A 24,870-nucleotide genomic window follows, 5' to 3' on the forward strand; every position below is an offset into this window, starting at 1 on the left:
AACACCTACAATCCGGGTTGGCGTGATCATCCGAATTTCTCATGGCGGCAACAAGCCCCACAGAATTCCCAATTCCAAAACCAAGGGCGGCAAAATCAGCCCTCTTCTCAATATCAAGGTAGACCTTTCCAAGCCTCTTCAAGCTACCGTCCTCCTTACAATCCAAATGTCTCCAATCAACCTCCTGTGTGTCCAACTGACGAGATAGTAGCTGCAAACAAGCAAATGATGGAATCATTAAATAAGCAAATAATGGATGCCAACAAGCAACTCTTGACATCCTTGCAGCCTACTCTCCAAATGGTCCACTCTCATACTCAATCCATAGCTAATCTCGAAAATCAAGTGGGCCAAATAGCTAACTCGGTGAATCAATTGCTTCAAAAGGACAAGGGCAAGCTTCCCTCTCAACCTTTTGAAAATCCTAGAGGAATGCATGTGATTGACGAAACCCCTCCTCCGAGTGGGCTGACTCATGAACAAGTTCAAGCTATCACCACCCTTCGGAGTGGTAGAGTGGTGGACAACAAGGTCGATGGAGACAAAAGTGAAGAAGTTTCGCCGTTGAAAAATCCAAATTCAAGCTCTTCTAATCCAAATTCTTGTCCCAATACCATTCACGGATATCCCACACATGTCTCCCCAAATGTGGAAACTACTTATGAGCCAAAAGCTCCGTTTCCTCAACGTCTTCAAGAGTCGACACACTTTGGGAACAAGAATTGTAAAATTCAAGACATGTGGGAAGTCTTCAAGAAAGTGAAGATTAACTTGCCCCTGTTGGATGCTATCAAGCAAATCCCTCCCTATGCAAAATTTCTCAAAGATTTGTGCACTCAAAAGCGCACTTCTAAAAATCATTTGCCAAAAAAAGTGAGGTTGACTGAAAATGTTAGTGCTATTATTCAGCACAGCACTCCCCCGAAGTATAAGGATCCGGGTGCCCCCACAATCTCGTGCGTCATTGGTGACAGCAAAATCGAGAGGGCCCTCCTTGACTTAGGAGCTAGTGTGAATTTAATTCCATACTCGGTCTACCTACAACTTGGTCTGGGCGATCTTAAGCCGACTTCCGTGGTTTTGCAACTTGCCGATAGATCGGTCAAGCATCCACGAGGTATTCTTGAGGACGTCATCATCAAAGTGGACAAATTCTACTTCCCGGTAGATTTTGTGGTTCTTGATACGGAACCAGTCCATGACCCAAAAAAGCACATTCCCGTGATCCTTGGTAGACCATTTTTGGCTACGGCTAATGCATCAATTAATTGCAGAACCGGGGTGATGGACATTGCTTTTGGAAACATGCAAGTCAAACTCCACATCTTTCATGCAACTCAACATCCCTCCAATGAGGATGATTGTTTTCTTGTGGATGTCATTGATGAAGTGGTCGAAGAATCTCTCCCCTTCATCCTAAGCAAAGATCCCCTTGAAACTTGCATGTCTCATTTTGACTTCTCAAACTTTGATGTTGATCAAGCCATTCAAGAAGTCAATTCCTTGCTTGATATTAATGCTATCATGGATGTACCTCCTTGGAAAATTCCAAAAGAACCACTTCCCCAACTTTCCACCACTCCTCCGGTCCCATCATTGTTATCTCCGCCACAACTTGAGCTTAAGCCGCTCCCGGCCCATCTCAAGTATGTGTTCCTTGGTCCAAAGCAAACCCTTCCGGTCATTATTGCCTCGGACCTTCAAAAAGACCAAGAGACCAACCTTTTAGCAGTGCTCCAAGAGCATAAAGAAGCTATTGGTTGGACAGTGGCAGATTTGAAAGGAATTGACCCCTCCATTTGTATGCACCGCATTCATATGGAGGATGACGCAAAGCCTACTAGAGAGGTCCAGCGCCGGTTAAATCCAAACATGAAGGAAGTAGTCATGAAAGAGGTGATCAAATTGCTAGATGCGGGAATCATCTATCCTATCTCTGATAGCAAGTGGGTGAGCCCCACACAAGTTGTCCCCAAGAAATCCGGGCTCACCGTTGTTGAAAATTCAGCGGGCGAGCTCGTGCCACAACGAACCACCACCGGGTGGCGTGTGTGCATTGACTATCGTAAACTCAACTCATCAACTAGGAAGGATCATTTCCCGCTCCCATTTATTGATCAAATCCTAGAAAGGTTAGCCGGCCAAAGCTTCTATTGTTTTCTTGATGGTTATTCCGGCTATAACCAAGTGGCCATCGCCCCCCAAGATCAAGAGAAAACAACATTCACATGTCCCTTTGGTACTTTTGCCTATCGACGCATGCCTTTTGGTCTATGCAATGCACCGGCAACGTTCCAAAGGTGCATGATGTCCATATTCTCCGATATGGTTGAAAGGTTCTTGGAAGTTTTCATGGATGACTTTTCCGTATTTGGCTCCTCCTTTGACTCGTGTCTCAAAAATTTATCTCTTGTGCTCCAAAGATGCAAAGAGATGAATCTCATTCTAAGTTGGGAGAAAAGCCACTTTATGGTCCAAGAAGGCATTGTTTTAGGACATGTCATTTCTAAGCGGGGAATCGAGGTAGACAAGGCAAAAGTTGAGTTAATCTCTAATCTTCCTCCTCCGAATTCCGTCCGTCAAATCCGTTCTTTTCTTGGCCATGCCGGATTCTATCGTCGCTTCATCAAAGATTTTAGCAAAATCTCACGGCCCTTGTGTAATCTCTTAGCCAAGGATGTTCCGTTCAATTTTGATGACGCTTGCATGGAAGCTTTCATCAAACTTCGCATTCTCCTCTCCTCTGCCCCGATCATGAAACCCCCTAATTGGTCTCTTCCCTTTGAGATCATGTGTGATGCATCCGATTATGCATTAGGGGCGGTTTTGGGCCAACGTGTGGATAAACTTCCGCATGTCATTTATTATGCTAGCAAAACTCTCTGTGATGCCCAATTGAACTACACCACCACTGAAAAAGAATTGCTAGCTGTGGTGTACGCCTTGGATAAATTTCGCTCCTATCTTCTTGGCTCCAAGGTCATCGTCTTTTCAGATCATGCCGCCCTTAGGCATTTGTTAGCGAAAAAAGAGACAAAACCCCGCTTAATTCGATGGATCCTCTTACTTCAAGAGTTTGACATTGACATCCGGGACAAAAAAGGGACCGACAATGTTGTCGCCGATCATCTCTCTCGCTTACTTATTGAGAAATCTTCGGAATTTGCAGCCATCCGTGATTCCTTTCCGGATGAGCAACTTCTTCAAGTTTCACATTCTACTCTTCCGTGGTTTGCGGATATTGTCAATTATCTTGCGGTTGGCAAAATTCCAGCTCATTGGTCCAAACAAGAGAGGGACCGGTTTTTCTCCCAAGTCAAGCATTTCTTTTGGGAAGATCCGGAATTATTCAAGTATTGCCCAGACCAAATCATCCGGCGATGTATTCCTGAAACCGAGGCCACAAGCATTTTAAATTTTTGCCATACTCTTGCTTGTGGAGGCCATTTCAGTGCCAAAAAGACCGCTAACAAAATCCTTCAAAGCGGATTCTTTTGGCCTACCTTGTTCCGGGATGCATACAATTTTTGCAAATCGTGTGAACGATGTCAAAAACTTGGATCCATGTCCCGAAGAGACATGATGCCCCTCACCAACATTTTAATTGTTGAAATTTTTGATGTGTGGGGGATTGACTTCATGGGACCATTTCCATCTTCTTATGGCTATGAGTACATCCTTGTAGCGGTGGATTATGTGTCTAAATGGGTTGAAGCCGCGGCTACCAAAACCGATGATCATAAAGTCGTGATCCATTTCATTCAATCTCACATCTTTAGTCGTTTTGGTACACCCCGAGCAATCATTAGTGATGGCGGATCTCATTTCCGAAATCGTTATCTCAAATCCGTCCTTGCTAAGTATTCAGTCATTCATAAGGTTGCTACACCTTACCACCCTCAAACGAGTGGTCAAGTAGAGATTTCTAACCGGGAGATTAAGCACATTCTAGAAAAAACGGTTAGACCGGATCGCAAAGATTGGTCATTACGGCTAAACGATGCACTTTGGGCTTACCGGACAGCTTATAAGACACCCATTGGCATGTCACCATATCGACTTGTCTTTGGCAAAGCATGTCATCTCCCGGTAGAATTAGAGCACCGTGCTTATTGGGCCATAAAAAGGTTCAATTTTGATCTCAAACAAGCCGGCTCTAATCGTGCGTTGCAATTGAATGAACTTGAGGAATTGCGTAATGACGCGTATGAAAATGCAAAAATTTACAAGGCAAAGACTAAAGCTTTCCATGACAAACACATCGTCAAAAAGTCTTTTGCCCCGGGACAAAAGGTCTGGCTTTTCAATTCCCGCTTGAAACTCTTTCCCGGTAAACTCCGGTCAAGATGGGATGGTCCATACATTGTCACTACCGTCTTTCCTCATGGAGCAATCAAACTTCATGATCCTGCAAGTGGATCACTCTTCAAGGTAAATGGCCAAAGGCTTAAGCCTTGCATTGACAGCACAATTCTAACCCGAAAAGTTGAGGAAGTCCCCTTGACGGATCCCATTTATGAGGAATAGTGCCTGCTCTAGCTTGGTCTAGCTATCGACATTAAATTTAGCAAAGCAAGGGAAGAAATTCTTTCGATGTTCCAAGCTTCCCTACCTTCTTAAATTGCTCGTGCCTTGAAATTTTCTGGGAAATGGTTTCGATAAGCCAAAAATTTGATTTTTCTAAAATGGTCTTCAGTTGTGTTTCGCAATTTTAGACTGGCCTCTTAGACCTTCTTAGCTCTAATTTTCATTCCCGGAAATTTCTATCGCTTTTGAACAATTTCATAGGACCTATGGCATGCAACTCATGTGCACAACCTCTCCTTTTCAATGCATTGTTGAATCATGGTTCCTCAAAAATTTTCATGCATTAGAGAGAAGCTGCAAGGCTTGAAAATTTTCTCAAAACTTTCCAGGCATTGGAGATGAAATGCAAAGTTTGAAAAATTTTCATCCAGGCATTAGAAATGTTGAGCAATTTGACAATTTTTCCAAAAATTTTCTATTCATGCATTGGAGAGGTGTTACATTTTGAAAAAATTTCCAATTTGATCCATGCATTAGAAAGAAGTTGAAAAGTTTTCCAATTTTCTCTAAAAATCCATCCATGCATTGGATTGGAATAATGTGTCAAGTTTCAAATTTTCCATGCATGCCTTGAATTTAGGACTGACATGCAAATTTTCAAAAATTCTCTATGCTTAAAATTTTTATTTTTGAGAATTCTATCCCTTTTGCATCATGTCGAAATGTTTTAAGTTTGAAATTTTCATTTTTGAGAATTCTATCCCTTTTGCATCATGTTGCCAAAAGCTTGAAAATTTTCTTAAACTCATCCATGCATTGTGTGCAGTGCAAAGTTAAAAAAAAATTTATTTTTCCATCCATGCAAGCTCATGCATGGCCATGCAACAGCATTCAAGCTCCATTCAAGGTTCAAGCACCAACAATCATGAGCCTGCTGCCTTCATTTAGAGCTTTCTAGCTCCCAGTTGGAGTGCTCTAAGCTTTTTAGCCCATCTTCCGCAGCTGCATGCTACTGCCTCAGAATCGAGCACTCGTAGCCCAAGCTTCGAGTGCTCGAAGCTTCACCATTTGCTTGGCCAACTCACTGCTCTCATTTCGAGCACTCGAGCTTCCTCTTCCGAGTGCTCGAACTCCCTATGCAACCCACTCGAGCCTGCTGTCTCCATGCAGAGCACTCGCCCTCCCCCTTGCGAGTGCTCGAAGACTCCATCCCATTCAGCAAACCTCTCAACCTCCACCACCCTGCCTGCATGCATGCACGCCCCTGCGTGCATGCCACCCCTCTCACCTCATCACCCCTCCCACAACCACCCTTCCCATCCTAACCAACATCATCCCACCTCTCTGCAACCCATAGAACCATGCACAACACCTTGCACCACCTCACCACCTCGCACACATAGAACCATGCAAGAATCAACTCCAACCTCAACTCCTATCTCTCTCCTCAACCCAACGCACCACAACCCAAACCATCCACCTCCTCTCGGCATCTCTGCAGACAACCCCATCAACCCACCATCTCTCTCTAAACCATACCTCACCACCCTGCATGCATGCACGTCCATGCATGCATGCCACCTCTCAAACCCACATTCTCTCTCTCTCGGCAACTTCAAGCTCCCTCAACTCACCACCATTCAAAACCCACCAACCATGTTCAGCTTTCAGCTCACTCAATCCCAAGCCCTCGCAGCCATCCCATGCAAACCACACCCTGCATGCAAACCCTCAACTCTATCTCACACCATGCACACCAACCTTCCCCTCTCTCTCTCTTCCCAAACCAAACCATACATCCCCACCATGCATGCATGCATGCACGTCCATGCATGCATGCCACCTCTCAAACCCACATTCTCTCTCTCTCAACAACACACCCTCCAACACCCTGCACCACTACCACCTCTCGGCCTCCACCCCTCACCACCCTCCTACCAACCATCCCAACCAACCTTCACAACCAACCTCAAACCCTCACACTGCTCAAACTTCGAGCACTCGAAGACCCAGCCTCGAGTGCTCGAACTCCCCTTCACACACCCGAGCCCCTCACCCAACTCTCTGCCCCCATTTCGAGCACTCGAAGTGGGCCTTCGAGTGCTCGAACCAAGCTCTCACTCTCCCTCTTTTAAACCCCGAAGCTACCACCTCACTTTCCTCCCCCTCTCTTGGCTCCAACTTCCTCACCTCTCAAACCCACATCCTCTCTCTCTCTCTACCTTCCCCAACCACCTGCTCGACCCTCTCACACACCACACCAGCTTTTCTCTCCCTCCCACTCACAACCAAGTGCACAACCACCAGCATGCAACACACCTTGTTTGCATGAACATCCAACACCCATCATCCTCGCAGCCAACTCCTCCACCCACCACCTTCAGCATCCACTTGCATAACCAACCCACCTCCATACCTCACCACCCCATCCTCTCACCTCCCTCTTCCTGCCTTCCTTCTTGCTCTCGGATACCCTGACATTCAGGTTTGTGTCCTCTTCCTTAGTTTTTCTTTTCCTTTGTTCATTCATGGTGTTTTACACGGAGGATGGGCTAGTAATGTTGGAGTTTGGTTTTGTTGATGATTTGTTGTTGCTTTGTCAATGCTAGTGCTTGTTTCCTTGTTAAAAATTTTGGGTTTGCTCCTCCATCCCACTCACTTTCCTCTTCTCCTTTTTGTGGTGCACGCCAGGTGTTCGCTGAAATTCCTCAACCAAGTCCACCTCTCTAAATGTCTCGTGCCGGTCCTTCTCGCCCTCCTCGACCCTCTTCAGGTGCCCGTGCTGTCACTCGTGAGCGACCACGTGATCCTTGGGATCGCAAACAACTCAACTACGACCTCTCATTTCCGCTCACGGATGCCTTTGACATTCTACCCACAACTTCGTGGGCTGTCGCCGAATTGACTAACCGGCGTCTGCAGCACATTTGCGCACCCCTTGCCAGGGTTGCCTACCCCCGTGTAGTGCGCCTCTTCTACCAGAATCTCCAGTGCCCTGAAGAGCCACCCATTTCTCTCACTACATCCATTAACGGCACCGCCTATGCTTTCACTATGACCGACATCATTCAGGTTTCTGGTTGCCCCATTGAGTGCCCCGATGACATTGTCAATCGTGAGAATCTCCCTTTATATGAGGAGCCGGATACATTAACTGTGGCGCAGATTGCCGCTGCCATTTGCCCTATTGACGATCCTACTCGGCCCCGGTCTTTTATCCGCAAAACCAATCTTCCGGAACGCCTATGGTTCATTGACACTATCTTCAAGCACAATGTTTGCCCTTTGGTGCACAGCACCAAGCGTCGGGGCCTCTTTCTGCAAGCCTTATATGCCATGGACCAAGGCCAATGGTTCTCCATCCCAGAGCTCATTTGGTCCACCTTTATGAAGTTTTGGCATGATGCTCATAATGCACGGGCTCCGCGAGTTGAAAATCGGAAATTGCCTTTGCCGTTTTTCATCACTCGACTCCTTCAGCACAAGGGTTTCATTGTTCCTCCCCACGAACCAAGAGGCGACAAAATCAAAATTTTTACCCAGCGCCGGTGGATCAATGTTCTGAGCCATTCTAGTACCCCTCCGCCTCCTGCCCCCCTGTTCATCCACGCTCCACCTCCTCCTCCTTCTGAGGCAGTTTCCACCGCCGCAGCCACTGCGAGGATAGAGCCTTCGGTCGACTCTCACCAGGACCAGGCTTTCATCCGAGCTTCCATTGCCGGTATTCATGCGCGACTAGATCGTTTTGAGCATTCTTTGTCCGCGTGCACTCAGGCTCTGTGTGAGTCTTCTTCACGTGCTGAGGAAGATCGTCGTCTTGCTGCTGAAGACCGCCGTGTCGCCGCTGAGGACCGTCGTTTGGCTTCCGCTGAACGGCGTAAGACTCAATCTCTCCTCCATTCCATCCTCGCCCGTTTACCTTCTGGCCAGTAGCTTGTTGCGCGTGTGGACCTTCTCTTTTGTTTCATCTGTACCTATTTCTCTTGTATATTTTGTTTTCCTTTTAAACTGTAAGAATTTGCTATGTATAGGTTACTCTGGTCGACATGATCCCTGTACAGTTCTTTTTGTCCTCATGTAAACTCTTTATGCAATGCAAGTTCTTTATGTTCTGTTAACTTTCGATACATTCGTTTTCTGTCTTTATGCTTGTGCTATTAATATGTTTGTGGTTGTTTCTTTTGGTTCTTCATATTGCTTTCCAGGTTGCGCAGTCCGGTTCAAGTTTGGGGGTTTTTGTCTCCAAATGCCATTCCCTCCCCCGGGTATTGTTGTTCCTTTTGTACTCGTTGTCATTTTTGTCTCTCACTTGCATCCATGTCCACATTGAGGACACTGTGTCGTTTAAGTTTGGGGGTGCATCAAGCATTCTTGGCATATTTTTGGTTCCATAATTTTTGCTAAAGCAATGATAGTATAACTTGACACTTGTCGGAGATGAAACATATGTTTAATACCTTGTGTATAGAAGCAATTGAAAAATTTTGAAAATAAAGAAAAATTTGAGTTGAAATGATCATGTAAATACAATGTAGTCTGTATAAATGCCTCAATTAGATTCTTGCTGGATTTACACTCTTATAAGCTTCACAATGCACAGATGCACATTGGAAACTTAACTGTGAGGCATGCAACTTGATTGACCTTGACCTTGGCCTAGTTAATCTGATTTGATGAACCTGATAGATGGATACCTTTGGCATGTTTATTCAAAAAAAAAAAAAAATAATAATAATAATAATAATAATAATAATAATAATGACCAGTTGACGTTCGTAGCCTTTCCAGCTCGAGCTATTAAGCCCTAGGAGTGTCTCTACACTTAGCACCCTAAAGCCATCTGGTTTGGGAGTTGTTGGCCTAACGCTTGCTACAAGGGTTGGTTAGAAAGCTTAAGGGACTTAAACATTGCACGGTCATTCAAAAAAAATTAAACTAGTAATAAACATGGTTCGTTGGAGTTCGTAGCCTTTCCAGCTCGAGCTATTAAGCCCTAGGAGTGTCTCTACACTTAGCACCCTAAAGCCATCTGGTTTGGGAGTTGTTGGCCTAACGCTTGCTACAAGGGTTGGTTAGAAAGCTTAAGGGACTTCAGCATTGCACAACCATTCTATGTTTCGCTTATGTGTTGAAATAAATTGTTAACAAGCAACAAAAGTTGTCTTGAAAATAAAATCATGCCTTAGGGACTTCATGTAAAAGGGAATTCATTGACTTGAAAACTTGTACCTTGGAATTGGAAAAGAAAGTAAAAGCCGCATGTTGAGAATCCAATTCACTTTCACTGAAGCTAGAGTTGATTTCCATTCAAGAGATGATAATTGAGTTATTTATATAGACTTTGATGTTGATGCATGTATGTGGAAATGTATTTAGCCAATTTTTGTATCAATGCTTCATATATGCAAGGTAGTTTTCCCAATGACCCCATCTCTAGTTTTTGTCTGTTTCAAGTTGTATTTGAGCTATGTTTCTATCTCATTTTACCATGGAGGATATTCTTTGTAGTAGCATGCCCATGGTTGTCTTTTCTTTATGTTTTTCATTGTAGTTTTGCTAAGGGACTAGCAAAATGTAAGTTTGGGGGTGTGATGAGCGCCGAATAATGTATATTCAAGCGCCCTAAATTACATTAACAAAGTCCAGTTATTAATTATTTTATGTAGATTAACTCCAATTCTATGTTTTTATGCATTTTCAGGTTCATTGGCCAAAATGGAACAAGAATAAGGCCTTGTGGAGTCTTGAGCAACAAAAGGGTGCCAATGCTGAATTCTGGCAGCAGTAGAGCCTGGTCTTTGCTTGCCATTTTGACCTTCCAAACTCGAGAACTGGACTTCCCTCATAACATGAAAGATTTAGAGCTCTGAATCAGCTTTCCAAATCTTCAAGTGGTTCATCATTCGGAGTTCGGAGCAGAGAGTTATGATCTTCACAACAGAGGTGCGCAGAACTGCCTGGCAGCACTGATGTACTGCCTTTCTCCCCATTTTCGACCAACCAGACTTGAGATTTGGGTCTTCATCAAAACATGAAGTTTTTAAAGCACTGAATCAGCTCTCCAAAGCTTCAAACAGATCGTCATTCGGAGTTCGGGGCACAAAGTTATAGCAGTTTTCCCAAAATAGGTCAGCACTGAGCAAGAGGAGCATGTTACACATTGCACTAAGTTAGAGTGCTCGAAGTCACCAAGCGTGCGCTCGAAAATCAGGCAGAATGCCCTTCGGAAATGGCTCATTTCAGCCCACTTGCACATTGGATTCCTCAATGCCATCTTCCCTCTTTATGAAGTGGTTGGAGGTGTCCCTTGGAGGAGAGAGGGTATGGTTGGAGCATAAAAGGCTACCCAAAGGCCACATATATCATTAAGCTTTATCTTGAGCAAGGAAAAAGAGAGAGAAGAGAGCAAGGAGAGGGTGTTCTTGAGTGCTACAGTAGGAGCTCGAAAATGGAGATGAGGATGATGCTTCTTCCTTCTTCTAGCTCACCAATGGGTAACTAAACCTCATCTAGGGAGGTGATGAAACCCCTCCCTTGTAAGCATGTGTTAGTATAGTTTATTTTTGGGGATTACAATGTATTTTTGATAGTCTTTCCATGGTCAAGAGCCTCATTTTTGTTGTAATGAATGTTGAATGTTTTAAATGATTATTGTGAGTTATTCATCTTGTCTTGGATGGTTGCCTTTCTTAATCATATTGCTTGCACTTCCATGGTGACAATGGAAGTTAGATCATGGAATGGTTTTAATGGCATGGAGTTGGAGAACCTAGATAGTTCATGGCTTAGGGTTTCCCTTTGATGGGCTATACTTGATTCTTAGCTTTATGTGCATTCACCATTTAAATTAGGGCTTGATAATCCTTGGCTTAGTAAGCATGTTCTAAGCTACATTTTAGTTTAGGTAGTTGATCATGTGAACCTTTGATGGTTTATTCTTGCCTTTCTAATTAAATGAACTTCTTAAGGATATTATAGCAACCTAGTTTTGTTATGTATCATGACTATCATATATGTTGTTTTCCCCTTAAATTAATCTTAACCTAGCATGTGTATAGGGATGGAGGTGGATTCATTTCCCTAGCCTTCTTTACTTGTACTCACTCCCTTAAATTCTTGCAATTTACTGTTTTATGCATTTTTAATTTCCTAGCTTAAGTGACATCCAACAAAACCTCTATACACCCTTCATCATTCTAAAAATGATTCTAGACATTTAGGTTGTATTAGACTAGCGTAGTCCCTGTGGTTCGACTTACCCGACCAATAGCCCTATTTTACAATGATTCGTGCTATTGCGAAGGTTGATGTATGATTGACCAACCGATCAAGAAGGCATATTCCTAAGGGATCTACAATAAGTGAGAACATTCACTTTAGAGAAAAGATTTAAAAGTTTACTCAGACCTTTGATGTAAGTATTCAATCTGTTCCTTGAATGATACATCATATTTTATTTTTACATAAAACTTGTCTCAATATGATGAATCAAGATCTATGAATCAAAATCCCTTAAAAAGTTTTTAAAACTTGCATGTTTCCCAACAATGGTATCAGAGCATGGTTTGATTCATTACTAGAGATCATGTTTTTATCAAAATCATCACCATGGATCCAAATTATATATATATATTGATGTATGTTAATGTATGATTTAATATATTAATACATGATGATGTATGTATAATTGTGAATGAATGATGATGTATATTTAGGCCATGGATGAAGCTTATAGGTCAATTGAATGTAATTTTATCTTTGGATGAATGTAATTAAGGCTTTGATTTAGCCGTTTGAAAGTTCAATGATGTAATTTAATTTTTTCCATTGTATTTCAAATTGTAAATTTATTTAAAGCCATGTAATAATCATCAAAGGGTGCTATGAAACTTCAAGAAGGTCCAAGAGGGTTAAATTAGGCTTTAGGAATTTTCTGGGATTTTTTAGAAATTTTTCAGAATTTTTTATGGCTTAATTTAATTTCTGGAATTTTTTATTTAATTTATGGAATTGTTTCGACGATTTTCTGGTGACCGAAGAATCGTCGGCGGCAAGTGCAGTGACCGGAGTAGGTGACCAATCTAGTGCGACGCGGTGCACCCACATACCATGCAGCAGGATCAGAATTAAAAGGGAATTTATCCCATGCGGCGCAAATAGGTGTACCTGACACGTGTGGAACACGCGCCAGGAGGTGGACATGGGCTGGCGCGTGGATCTCACGCGCCATCTAAGGCAATTTTTCCCCACGCGCGTGGAGGCGCATGGGGGTGCGTCCCAGTGCCTGGGGGCGCGTGGGAGCTCCTGCCTTCACCTGGTGCATGCCCCAGGCGCGTGTGAGCGCGTGTGAGGCCCTACGGGCGCGTTCCAAGTGCTGTTTTGCCTCCGCAAGCGCGTACCAGCTCCCTGCAGGTGTTTACAAGCTGATAGAAGACCCTCGTGCAGTTATTAGAATAATTAAATGTTAAAAGCTAAATCCATCGGCCATTTCATTTATTTGCTTTTGTCTGTTGTTTATTGATGTATGTGATGTATGGGATAGATAATTGTTGATTAATTATTATTCATGCATCAGATCCATGATATTTAATTAAATGACTTGATTTATATTAATTAAATTATGAAAATTAATTGGATTTAATTACTAATTAATTTGAGGGCACTTATTGGGAAACGAAAAATTATTTTTGTAAATTATTTTTAAAATGTGCCTCTAATTAAATATTAGTGAATCGTTTAAAGTCCAAATATTTTCTAAATTTAATTTGATTAAAATCAAGACGTTTTGCATGCATTATATCATGTAAATGAATAAAATGAAAACCCGAATTATAAATGATTAAAAATTGAATGGGAGCGGGGATTTTTATACATTGCCCCATGGCCTTCGTTATTAACACCATTGTAATTACATCTTCAAAAATAAGGCCCCACGCATGATTTGAAGAGTCTTAATATTACAAAAATGGTTGTCTCATGAAAATAATAATATTAAATGTTCATTGTAATTAGATCTTTAAAAATATGGCCCTAAGCATGATTTAAAGAGTTTAGATTATAATGACAAGATATTTAATGTTTTATTTTTCATTAAAGCATTAGTAACGTTAGACACTCAATCTAAAATCAATAGTGTTAGCTCCCCAACGGAGTGGTCTACACTAGGTGATTTTAGAAAGGCTAAACATAATCGGGAATCATTTCATATAGATAGACAAGGCATTGTCTTAAGAGATATGGAGATGATGGGATTTGCCAGCTAATAGCAATAATGAACTTCGCCAACCGAATAAGTTATTGGCGTATTGGTTATCCGATTTTTCATGCAGTGATTAAGGGACCCACATACTATTTTAATGGAAGTGCTCACGTAATAGCAAATGAATCTCTACAATAGTAATAATGAACTCCTCCAACAGAATAAGTTATTGACATATTGATTGGTTGATTTATTATGCTACAGAGTTGAGGGACCCACATTAATTAAAAGGGATTGTTCACCAATAATGAAAATGATCTCTTATTCAATTGAGATTTATTTTATTATTTGGCTAACAAACTCATTTTAATTTTAAATATCCATGATAGTATTAATAATTCACCTTGCATATTGTATGAATGCATTTATATTTAGATTAATTATGTCTAATCCATGTTATCTACCTGCTAACATATTCAATGTATGTGGACCTCATTTATAATGACTGGAAAAGGAACTTAGATATTTTATTCACAACGTAAGGGTACAAAATGTATTTAATACTCCCATACCTAATTCCTTTACTTTATGATACTTAATGAGATGTTTAGTGAGATTAGATAGGGCGTATGCCTACGTACTATATCAGACTTGAACACCATCAAGATAGCCTAAGGAACTCCAGCATGAAATTGTATTTTGAAAATGATTGTTTATTATTTAAAAATTGAACTGGAAGTCAATAGGGCTGACTTGAATGGTAAGTTTCAAATTGACATGATTATTGTCTTGTTACCAAAGTGGTTCGGTTTTTCTAGAGTGAACTAAATAAGGAATCAGTTTGAGTTCAGACTCGCTGATATTCTTATAGAATTAGTAACAAATATAGGGATAATCAAAAGTATAGGCGATCCTATTAATCTAACATAGTCTATACCATCTTCTTCTAGGCCCAAGTGGAGGGCAAAGTAAAGAAGAAGGATGATAATAGGACTAGGCTAGCACAAAACATGGGTATTCAAAAAGGTTAAAGGGAATAAGGCAGTGTATGTTGAGGGCGAAGAAAACTGTTTCTTTTGTCGCTAACTAAGACACTAAAGGATGAACTGTCTAAGCAATGCCGTGGCATAGGAAAATGTATATTTAATCATTGAGCCATGTTATGTGGTTGTGTCTATTAATTCCTGATGGATAGATTTTGGAGCCACTAAACATGTTTGCAATTGTTGCAAGGATTTCAGGAATCCAGAAGCCTCGATAATATGGATATATATTTATACTTGACCTGATGTCAAGGTTGTAGCTAAGTCAGTGGGAGTATTACATCTGAAATTAAAGAGTATGAGGATATTAGTATTAAAGAATTATCTTTATGCACAGAAATTAGACGCAATCTAGTTTGTGTTTTACTTGTGGTTTATAAAACTGTATTGTTATTTTGTAAAATTGGTTTTATAAAATTGAATAGATATGCGATTCCTTCTGGTGCATTGAAAGATGGTTAATATACTATAATCACAAGCTCTTAAGATTTGCAGGATGTAGAAACTAATGTTGCATCTTCTAGATTGAATGTTAAGAGAAAATTTGTTATTCCTGACTCATTATATTTTTAATATCTATTTTTGGGTTGTTATCAATCAAAATGAGATTCAAAGATTGGTCAAAGAAGGTTTATTACCTAGTGAGGCAGAGGAGCCTAAACCAAACTTGTGAATCCTGTTTTGAAGGATAGATAACTCTAAGGGCTTAATCAGCCAAATGAAATAGACATAAAGAACAATTGGAGTCGGTACACATGGACACGTGTGGTCTTATGAACATCCAAGCAAAATTACTCACGTTTTAGATAAATTTACCTGTTGCGACACAAGTCTTATACTTTTGGTATATTCGGAGAGGGTCAAGACTGATGTGGAGCACAAATTAGGTAAACTTATCAAAACACTTCGATCTGATCGTATATATGAGTATTTCTTGGGATAGTGCAAAGACTATATGGTCAATGAGGGTGTTATGTTCCAGTTTTCTACAATTGACGCTCAATGAATTGAGGTGTCAAATAGGAATAACAGAATTCCGCTTAACATGGTTAGATCTATGAACAATTATGCCACATTATCTCTTTCATTTAAGAGTTTAGCGTTAATGATATCGATGCGCATTATGAACTGCATTCTATCTTAGTCTATCTCAAGGATACCGTTTGAGCTGTGTTTTTGACTAAATCTTAGTTTAAATCATATGCACATATAGGCTAGTCTTGCACATGTGCGCTTGATATGGACAAGTAAGTTGGAAGCAGATCATAGGCATGCTTGATTTGATGGCTACTCTAAATGCACTAAGATGGATTATATTATGATCTCAATGATAAAAGTTGATTGTTTACATTCATTGTTTATCTATAGAAGAATCATATTATGAATCACATACCCAGTAGCATAATGTTAGAGAATATGGTATGAGTACCAGATGTACCATATGTGAACACACTTATTATATAGATTGAGAATAATATATGAATTCCCTATTGATGTGTCAGCATCATCTAGTACACAGATTCCGGCATCGGTACATTGATGTAGTGGGAGGATTATCATCCAATCCGACAGAATCATGTTTTTAGGTGAGACCATTATGGACATCCCTGTTAAACATGAGTTGGACCCAGTAAGCTACACGAAAGCGTGAACCGATATGGATACAGATTGTTTTGGTGAGTTACTATGAAATCAGAGTTGGAATCCATGTATTCTAATAAATTCTGGGATCGTGTAGAACTTTCTAGTAGGGTGACACCTACGAAAGGCAAGTTAATCTACAAAAAGATACCAGAAGATTTCTTAATGAATAAATCATGAGTGTACAAGGGAATGTCATTATTTTTCTGATTCTATATATATTGATGACATCCTACTCATTTAAAATGATGTGGAAGTTTTGTTATCAATAAAGAGGTAGTTGTTCAATTACTTTTAAATGAAGGATTTTCAAAATGTAAGCTATATTCCTAGGATCAAGCTTTTGCAAGATCAGGTTAAAAGGAAAATAGGATTATTTTAATAATCTTACATTGATAAAGTTTTGACCAAGTTTGGTATACATAACTCAAAGAATGAGTTCTTGCTTTATTGATATGGATTGCTCTATCTAGTAAGTAGTTTTCCAAGACTAACAGAGGATATTGAGCAAATAAGACTGGAACTATATGCTTTGGCATATGGAAGTCTCATATATGCCATGGTCTATACCAAATAGGACATCCGCTACATAGTAGGGATAGTCAGAAGATATCAATCCAATCATGGACTTGATAACTGGTCTGTTGTGAAAAATATCATTAAGTACTTTAGGAGGACCAAGGATATCATACTCATTTATGGATGTGATCATATGGTCCTAGTCAGGTATGCTAGTTCTGATTTTCAATCCGAAGTGGATATTATGAGGTTCATGACTTAGTGTATGTTCACTTAATGGAAGTGAAATCAGTTGGTAGATTGTTAAACAGATTTTGACTGCTGACTCAAACCTGCAGGTGAAATACATTGTAGTGTTAAAGGCAGTAAAGGAAACATATTGGTTTGATCTCACTGATTTGGAGGTTGTGGAGTATACTAGCCTATGTATTGAGCTATGTTGCGACAATAGTGCAGAAGTTGTCCAAACCAATGACCCAAGGTTCTATAGAGGAACAAAATACACTGAGAGGAAGTATCATGTTCTACATGATATTGTCCGGCAAGAAAATGTACTTATAGCTAGAACATTACATTGGAACACAACTTTGTTGATCCATTATCAAAGGTGTCATTGATCAATAATTTTGATCATCATCTGGATAACATTGGAGTTAGGTGCAATTTGAATTGGCTATGAGGGCAAGTGGGAGCTGTTAGGATTTATATGCCCTGGCATAGCAAATTTCTGTTTGGATTAAAGTGACATATGCTCCTGACGTTTCTTAAATATTTATATTTTATACAATTGGTGAATTCAATGTATTATGTTTCAATTCATTATAGAATTGAAAGTGTCCACTTGATTACAAGAGATATTTATATATGTATGTGATGGCGATCAATACATGATTATAAATAGTATTCATAAATTATTCATAGTCGGTAATTATGGATGGACTCATAATTAATTAAGACTTAAACTGAATCCGTCTTAGGTTGAGATATATTGCGAGAGCCGTCGTATGCAATTGCTCCCTATCACCGTCATGGCATTTGACTCTTAAGCATGAGAAAAGTATAAACTCTTTTATTAATTAATAATTACTTTGATTTGTTCAGTGGATTCTTCGGGATCCTTAGACTGACACTTTGGGTAGTTATGTAATTAATAGTTAGAGAGTTATATTTTCAATATTTGCATCATTACTACTTGTATTTATTTTGTATTGATTATGGTTGATCACAAAGTAAATTCGAAGGCCTTCGTGTGTTTTTAGACAAAATGATTTATTATATATTTATTTATTTAAATTATTATTTTTGTCAAACAAATTATTATTGTGATCGAGCCAAAAATAATCAAAGGTACCAAAATAAATATATTAATTAAGTAGTCGGATTGATGGCTTTATTTATCCGATAATTAATTATGCATAGAGGGGTCAAAGTGCAATATTGACTTAAAGGTTATTTATTATTTAATTGGAGTTCAATTAATTTCATTTAGTGGAGTAAAAATTAATTTATGAATTAATTGAATTGGGTTTATGGACCGGGCCAATTATTAATTCATTGTAGCCAATAAAATAATAGGCCCAATGGATTCTCACTCATAGCCCAACTTGATATTGGAATCATATTAGATTTGAGACATGTGAATTAGAGATTGAGAAGGATTTGTTGTTTTCATTTCTTTATCTTTATGTTGCCTATAAATATACATGGTCTATGTATATTTTTAGGGTAATTTTTGGTAGAAGGAAAAAGGAACATATTTTCTCTCTCTAGAATATTAAGGTTTATGTTCTCATCTAATGTAGGCTCCCACAAGCCTAGTTTTCCAAGGTCATTCATGGAGGCTTATGAGTGATTCCTAAAGGCAAAACAATTACCAAGAAGATGGAGATCCGAGGAGAAGGCATCTTGCTAAGGGGTCTACAATAAGTGAGAACATTCACTTTAGAGGAAAGATTTAAAGGTTTACTTAGACCTTTGATGTAAGTATTCAATTTGTTCCTTGAATGATACATTATATTTTATTTTTACATAAAATTGTCTCTATGTGTTGAATCAAGATCTATGAATCAAAATTCCTCAAAAAGTTTTTAAAACTTGCACGTTTTCCAACACAAGCATGGCCGCTAAAAACCCTAAATCTTACGATGATGAAAGGCTCGAGCTTTAGGTATGGATGCTCGAGCATTTCGCTGCTGATGCTCGAGCATGGAGCTAATGATGCTCGAGTATGGAGACAAATTTTTGGATTTTTGGATTTTTTAATTTTTTATTTTCTTTTTATATTTTAGTCAAACCTAAACTAACTTAGAATTAAAATAAAGATTAAAATAAACCTATAACCTAGAAAATAAAATAACGAAATAAAAATCAAAATAAACTACGGTACAACATACAAATGCTAAGTTTAACATCGATAGCTCGACGAAAACTTGACCTCTCTAGTCCAAGTAAATAGGATCATGAAGTGCCACTGCCTCACCTGTGCCTCACTGCACACAACCCTCTATGTAGGGTTTAAGTCTTTCACCATTAACCTTGGACAGTTGTCCAGTCTTGCAATCTTGTATTTCTATTGCACAATAAGGTGTAACAGAAATAACCGTGTATGGACCTTCCCAGCGTAACTTTAACTTTCCAGGAAAAAAGTTTCAGTTGTGTATTAAACAACGAAACCTTCGCCCCAGGCTCAAAAGTCTTACGCATGATATGCTTATCATGAAATGCCTTAGTCTTTGCTTTGTAAACCTTAGCACTCTCACAAGCATCATTACGTAATTCTTCAAGCTCAGTTAATTAAAGCTTCTTGTTAGAACCAACAGATGTCATATCAAAATTGAGCTTTTTAATAGCCCAGAAGCTCTATGTTCTAACTCTACAGGAAGATGGCACCCTTTACCATAGACAAGACGGTAAGGTGACATACCAATCGGAGTCTTATATGTAGTCCAGTAAGCCCACAAAGCATTGTACAGTCTATAAGACCAATCTTTACAATCTGGCTTAACCGTTTTCTTAAGAATTCTCTTAATTTCACGATTGGATATTTCTACTTAGCCACTTGTTTGAGGATGATAGGCAAAAGCAACTTTATGGGTGATGGAGTATCTTTGCATTAAGGTACGAAAATACCTATTACAGAAATGAGCACTTCCATCACTAATGATAGCTCGTGGCATACCAAACCGACTAAAAATGTTCATTTGAATGAACTCCACCACAACTGAGTGATCGGCGGTTTTGGTAAGTACTGCTTCAACCCATTCAGACACATAGTCAATAGCCACAAGAATATACTCATTTTTATTAGACAGAACAAAATGACCCATGAAATCAATAACCTAAACAACAAAAACCTCAATAATTAAGATTGGAGTTAAGGGCATCATATTTCTTCCAGAAATTGATCCTAGCTACTGACATCTAATGCATGATCTGCAAAATAAATATGCATCCTGAAAGAGTGAAGGCCAAAAGAAACTGCACTGAAGAATTTTAGCTGTAGTTTTTTTTGCACTGAAATGACCTCCACATGCCAAACTGTGACAGAAGGTCAGAATACTATGAAACTCACTCTCAGGAACACATCTACGAATTATTTGATCAGCACAGTAGTTGAATAGCTGAGGGTCTTCCCAATAATACATCCTAATTTGGGAGAAGAATCGATCATTTTCCTGCTTTGACCAAGACAAAGGAATTTTGTCTATTACGAGATAATTTACAATATCAGCAAACCAAGATAAATCTTTATGAGAAACCTTAAACAGTTGTTCATCCAGGAAGGAATCACAAACTAGAAGTGAAGTTGAGGTATCCTTAATTAGAATTCTAGAAAGATGGTCAGCTGCAACATTCTCTGACCCTTTCTTATCCCAGATTTTGTAATCGAACTCTTGAAGCAAAAGAATCCATCGAATCAAACGGGGTTTGGTTTCCTTTTTTGAAAGAAGATGTTTCAAAGCAGAATGATCAGAATAGACTACAATATTGGAACCTAAAAGATATAATCTGAATTTATCTAAAGTAAAGACAACTGTAAGCAACTCTTTTTCAGTAGTAGTATAATTCAACTGTGCATTTGAAAGAGTTTTGCTAGCATAGTAGATAACATGAGGAAGCTTATCCACTCGTTGTCCCAAGATAGCACACATGGCATAATCAGATGTGTCACACATAATCTCAAATGGAAGAGCCCAATCAGGAGGATTCATGATAGGAGCTGACAAAAGAAGAGAGCGAAGCTTTTGGAAAGCTTCAAGGCATGATTCATCAAAGGCAAAAGGAGCATCCTTTGCAAGTAGATTACATAAAGGATGGGAAATTTTGCTGAAATCTTTAATGAAGCGTCAATAAAACCCGGCGTGCCTAAGAAATGATCGCACTCCCCTCAAGGAGATAAGGGGAGGTAATTTGGAGATCAAATCTACTTTAGCTCTATCAACTTCAATACCTCTTTTTGAAATGATATGTCCTAAAATAATACCCTCTTGAACCATAAAATGGCTCTTCTCCTAACTAAGAATAAGATTCGTTTCCCTACAACGCTGAAGCACTAGGGAAAGATTTTGAAGACGATTTTCAAATGTAGACCCAAAAACAGAGAAGTCATCCATAAATACCTCGAGAAACTTTTCAACCATGTTCGAAAAGATAAACATCATACACCTCTGGAATGTTGCTGGAGCATTATATAATCCATAAGCCATCTGCCTATATGCAAACGTACCGAATGGATAAGTGAAGGTAGTTTTCTCTTGATCTTTAGGATCAATGGCCACCTGATTATAGCCGGAATAACCGTCTAAAAAGCAATAATAGCTCTAGCCAGCCAATCGCTCTAGAATCTGATCAATGAATGGAAGTGGAAAATGATCTTTTCTAGTAGCAGAGTTGAGTTTCCGATAATCAATACACACACGCCATAAAGTGGTGGTGCGCTGTGGAACTAATTCACCCTCAGAATTCTCAACTACTCTAATACCTGTCTTTGTAGGTACTACTTGAGTAGGACTCACCCACTTACTATCTGAGATGGGGTAGATTATTCCTGCATCTAGCAACTTCACAACTTCCTTCAACACTACCTCCTTCATATTAGGATTCAATCTTCATTTGAGTTCCTGAGATGTTCGAGAATCCTCCTCCAAATGAATCTGATGCATGCAAATTGTGGGACTAATTCCTTTCAAATTAGCCACACTCCACCCAATAGCCTCTTTATTTTGCTCAAGAACTTTTAAGAGACTACTTTCTTGGGAACTTGTAAGATTGGAAGCAATGATCACCGGGAGGGTGTCATTTAAACCCAAGAAAGCATACTTGAGCTTTTCTGGTAGTGGCTTAAGCTCAAGTTTAGGTGAAAACTCTAAAGAATGAATAGGTGGAGTATAAGAAAGTGGTGGAAATGCTTCTAACCTAGATTTCCATGGAGAAAAATCTGTGATAGGAATGGAATCTAGCAAAGAATTCACTTCAGCTATTGAAGCATCGATATCAAAATCTTTATAATTGAACTGATTTAGACACGCTTCTAAGGATCCTTAGATAAAATAGTTGGGAGTGATTCCTCAACCAATTCATCAATAACATCAAGGAAGAAGCATTCACTATCATTGTGGGGATGGTGAATAGCATTGAAGATGTTTAGCTTGACTTTCATGTTTCCAAAAGATAGATCCATGGCTCCAGTCCTATAGTTAATACAAGCATTTGCTATGGCTAGAAAAGGTCGCCCAAGAATGACTAGAATATACTTTTTGGAATCATGGACCGGTTTTGTATCAAGAACTAGAAAATCGACCGAAAAATAGAACTTGTCCACTTTTATGAATACATCTTCAACAATACCTCGTAGTTGTCTGACAGAACAGTTAGTAAGTTGTAGAATAACCGACGTAGGTTTTAATTATCCCAAACCTAACTTCTCATACACTGAGTAAGGAATAAGATTAATACTTGCTCCAAGGTCAAGAAATGTTCGCTCTATCACATTCTTTCCAATGGTACAAGAAATTGTTGGAGCTCCAGGATCTTTAACCTTTAGAGGAGTGCTATACTTAAGAATAGCACTGACATGCTCGGTGAAACAAACTTTCTTAGGAACTTGGCTTCTGGATTTTCTCTTTAGAGTGCACAAGTCCTTTAGAAATTTGGAATAGGCTGGAATTTTCTTTATAGCATCAAGCAGAGGAAGATTGATTTTGACCTATTTAAAGACCTCCATCATATCTTGAATTTTCTCCCCTTGTTTACCAAAGTGGGAGGGTTCCTTGAGACGTTCAGGATAAGGCACTTTTGGCTCATAAGCTATCTCAGGGTTAGGAACAAATGAAGAATTGACTCCATATTCAACTCCTTTTGTGGATTGTGGAATAGCACTTGAGAAAACATCCTTGGGATGTGGATTTTGAATGATAGGAATAATAGGAATCCTAAGCCTTTCTTTTTCCTCCTGTCCTTTCTCAACTTGGTTATCAACCACTCTACCACTTCTCAATATAGTAATAGCCTGAACTTGCTCATGATGAATACCTAAGGAATTGGTTCCATTAATCATGTAAGTCTGCCCTTTCGGGTTGACTATTGGCTGACTAGGCAGCTTTCCATCCTCTCTTCGAGAAAGAGTACTCGCTATTTGCCCAACTTGTACCTCTAGCTTTGCTATAGCTTGAGAATAAGAATTAAGAAGTTGGGTGTTGGTTTTAATTTCACCAAGAGCATTGAGTATTTGTTCCTCAAAAGCAGAATTTCTAGAAGGAGGTGGAAGATTAGGAGCTTGAGTAAATTGATTCCTAAACTGAGGTGGACGGTAAATACCAGATTGGTTGAAAGAATTATTTTGTGGCATAGGATTGGGTGAATTTTGATACTGCCCCTGAGATTGGGAAACAGTATTCCCTTGATTTGGATTACGCCATAACAGATTGGGATGATCTCTTCAGCCAGGATTATATATAGAAGAATAAGGATTATAAGCTGGCCTAGAGAATGCAGCATTCACTTGCTCCTGTGGGATCTCAGATGATTGTCCCAGTATAGGGCAAGCGTCAGCAAAATGGTTAGAATTAACACAGATGGAACAAACTACCTTTGGTAAGGCAGTTTGCAGATTAGCAATAGGAGCAAAGCCAAATGATAGGATTTGATCGAACCTACGGTTCAAGGCTTCTATTTGAGCAGCTAACTCACTAGATTTATCTACCTCATAAATTTTTTCAACCTTATGCATTCCAGGTGAAGACCTAGACCTAGAGGAAGAAACATGTTGCACTAAGTTTTAACTTAGGGCCTCAAACAGTTCCCAAGCATCAGCCGGACTCTTACGCAGAAAAGCTCCATTGCTAGAAGCATCAACCATGTTTCTATACGAGTCTGTAAGACTATTATAGAAGATCTGTATTAAGTGTCATTGAGCAATATCATGGTGTGGACACTTTCTTAGAAGATCTCTCTCCCATACATCATGAAGCTGTTCTCCCAGGATTTGGGAAAATGCAATGATTTCTCTTCTCATTTGTGTGGTTTTACCCACAGTGTAATATTTCTTCAAGAATTGTTATTGCAACATGTCCCATGAAGATATGAAATTTGTTGGAAGGGACTGCAACCAAGTTCTTGCTTTATCTTTGAGAGAGAACTAGAAAAGATGCATTCTAAATGAATCGTTGGATAGAATGGTCAACTTGGTAGTTGAACACAATTCCAAAAACACATCCAAGTGCTTATAAGGATCCTCTGTTGCATACCCATGGAAGGTAGGAAGCATTTGGGTCATAGCAGGCTTGATCTCAAAATGGGTTGCATCAGCATCCGGAAAACAAAGCACGAAGGGGAAGTATATGTGGTAGGAATGAAACGATCCCTCAATTGTGGTTGTTGTGGAGGAACAGGTGGAACCCATTCTCCATTACCATTACCATTATTGCCCAGTGCATTATGTTG

Source organism: Cornus florida, unplaced genomic scaffold, assembly GCF_030987335.1.
Source record: "Cornus florida cultivar Cherokee Brave unplaced genomic scaffold, ASM3098733v1 CherokeeBrave_3.0.0_Hap2_Chr04, whole genome shotgun sequence".
Lineage (NCBI taxonomy): Eukaryota > Viridiplantae > Streptophyta > Magnoliopsida > Cornales > Cornaceae > Cornus > Cornus florida.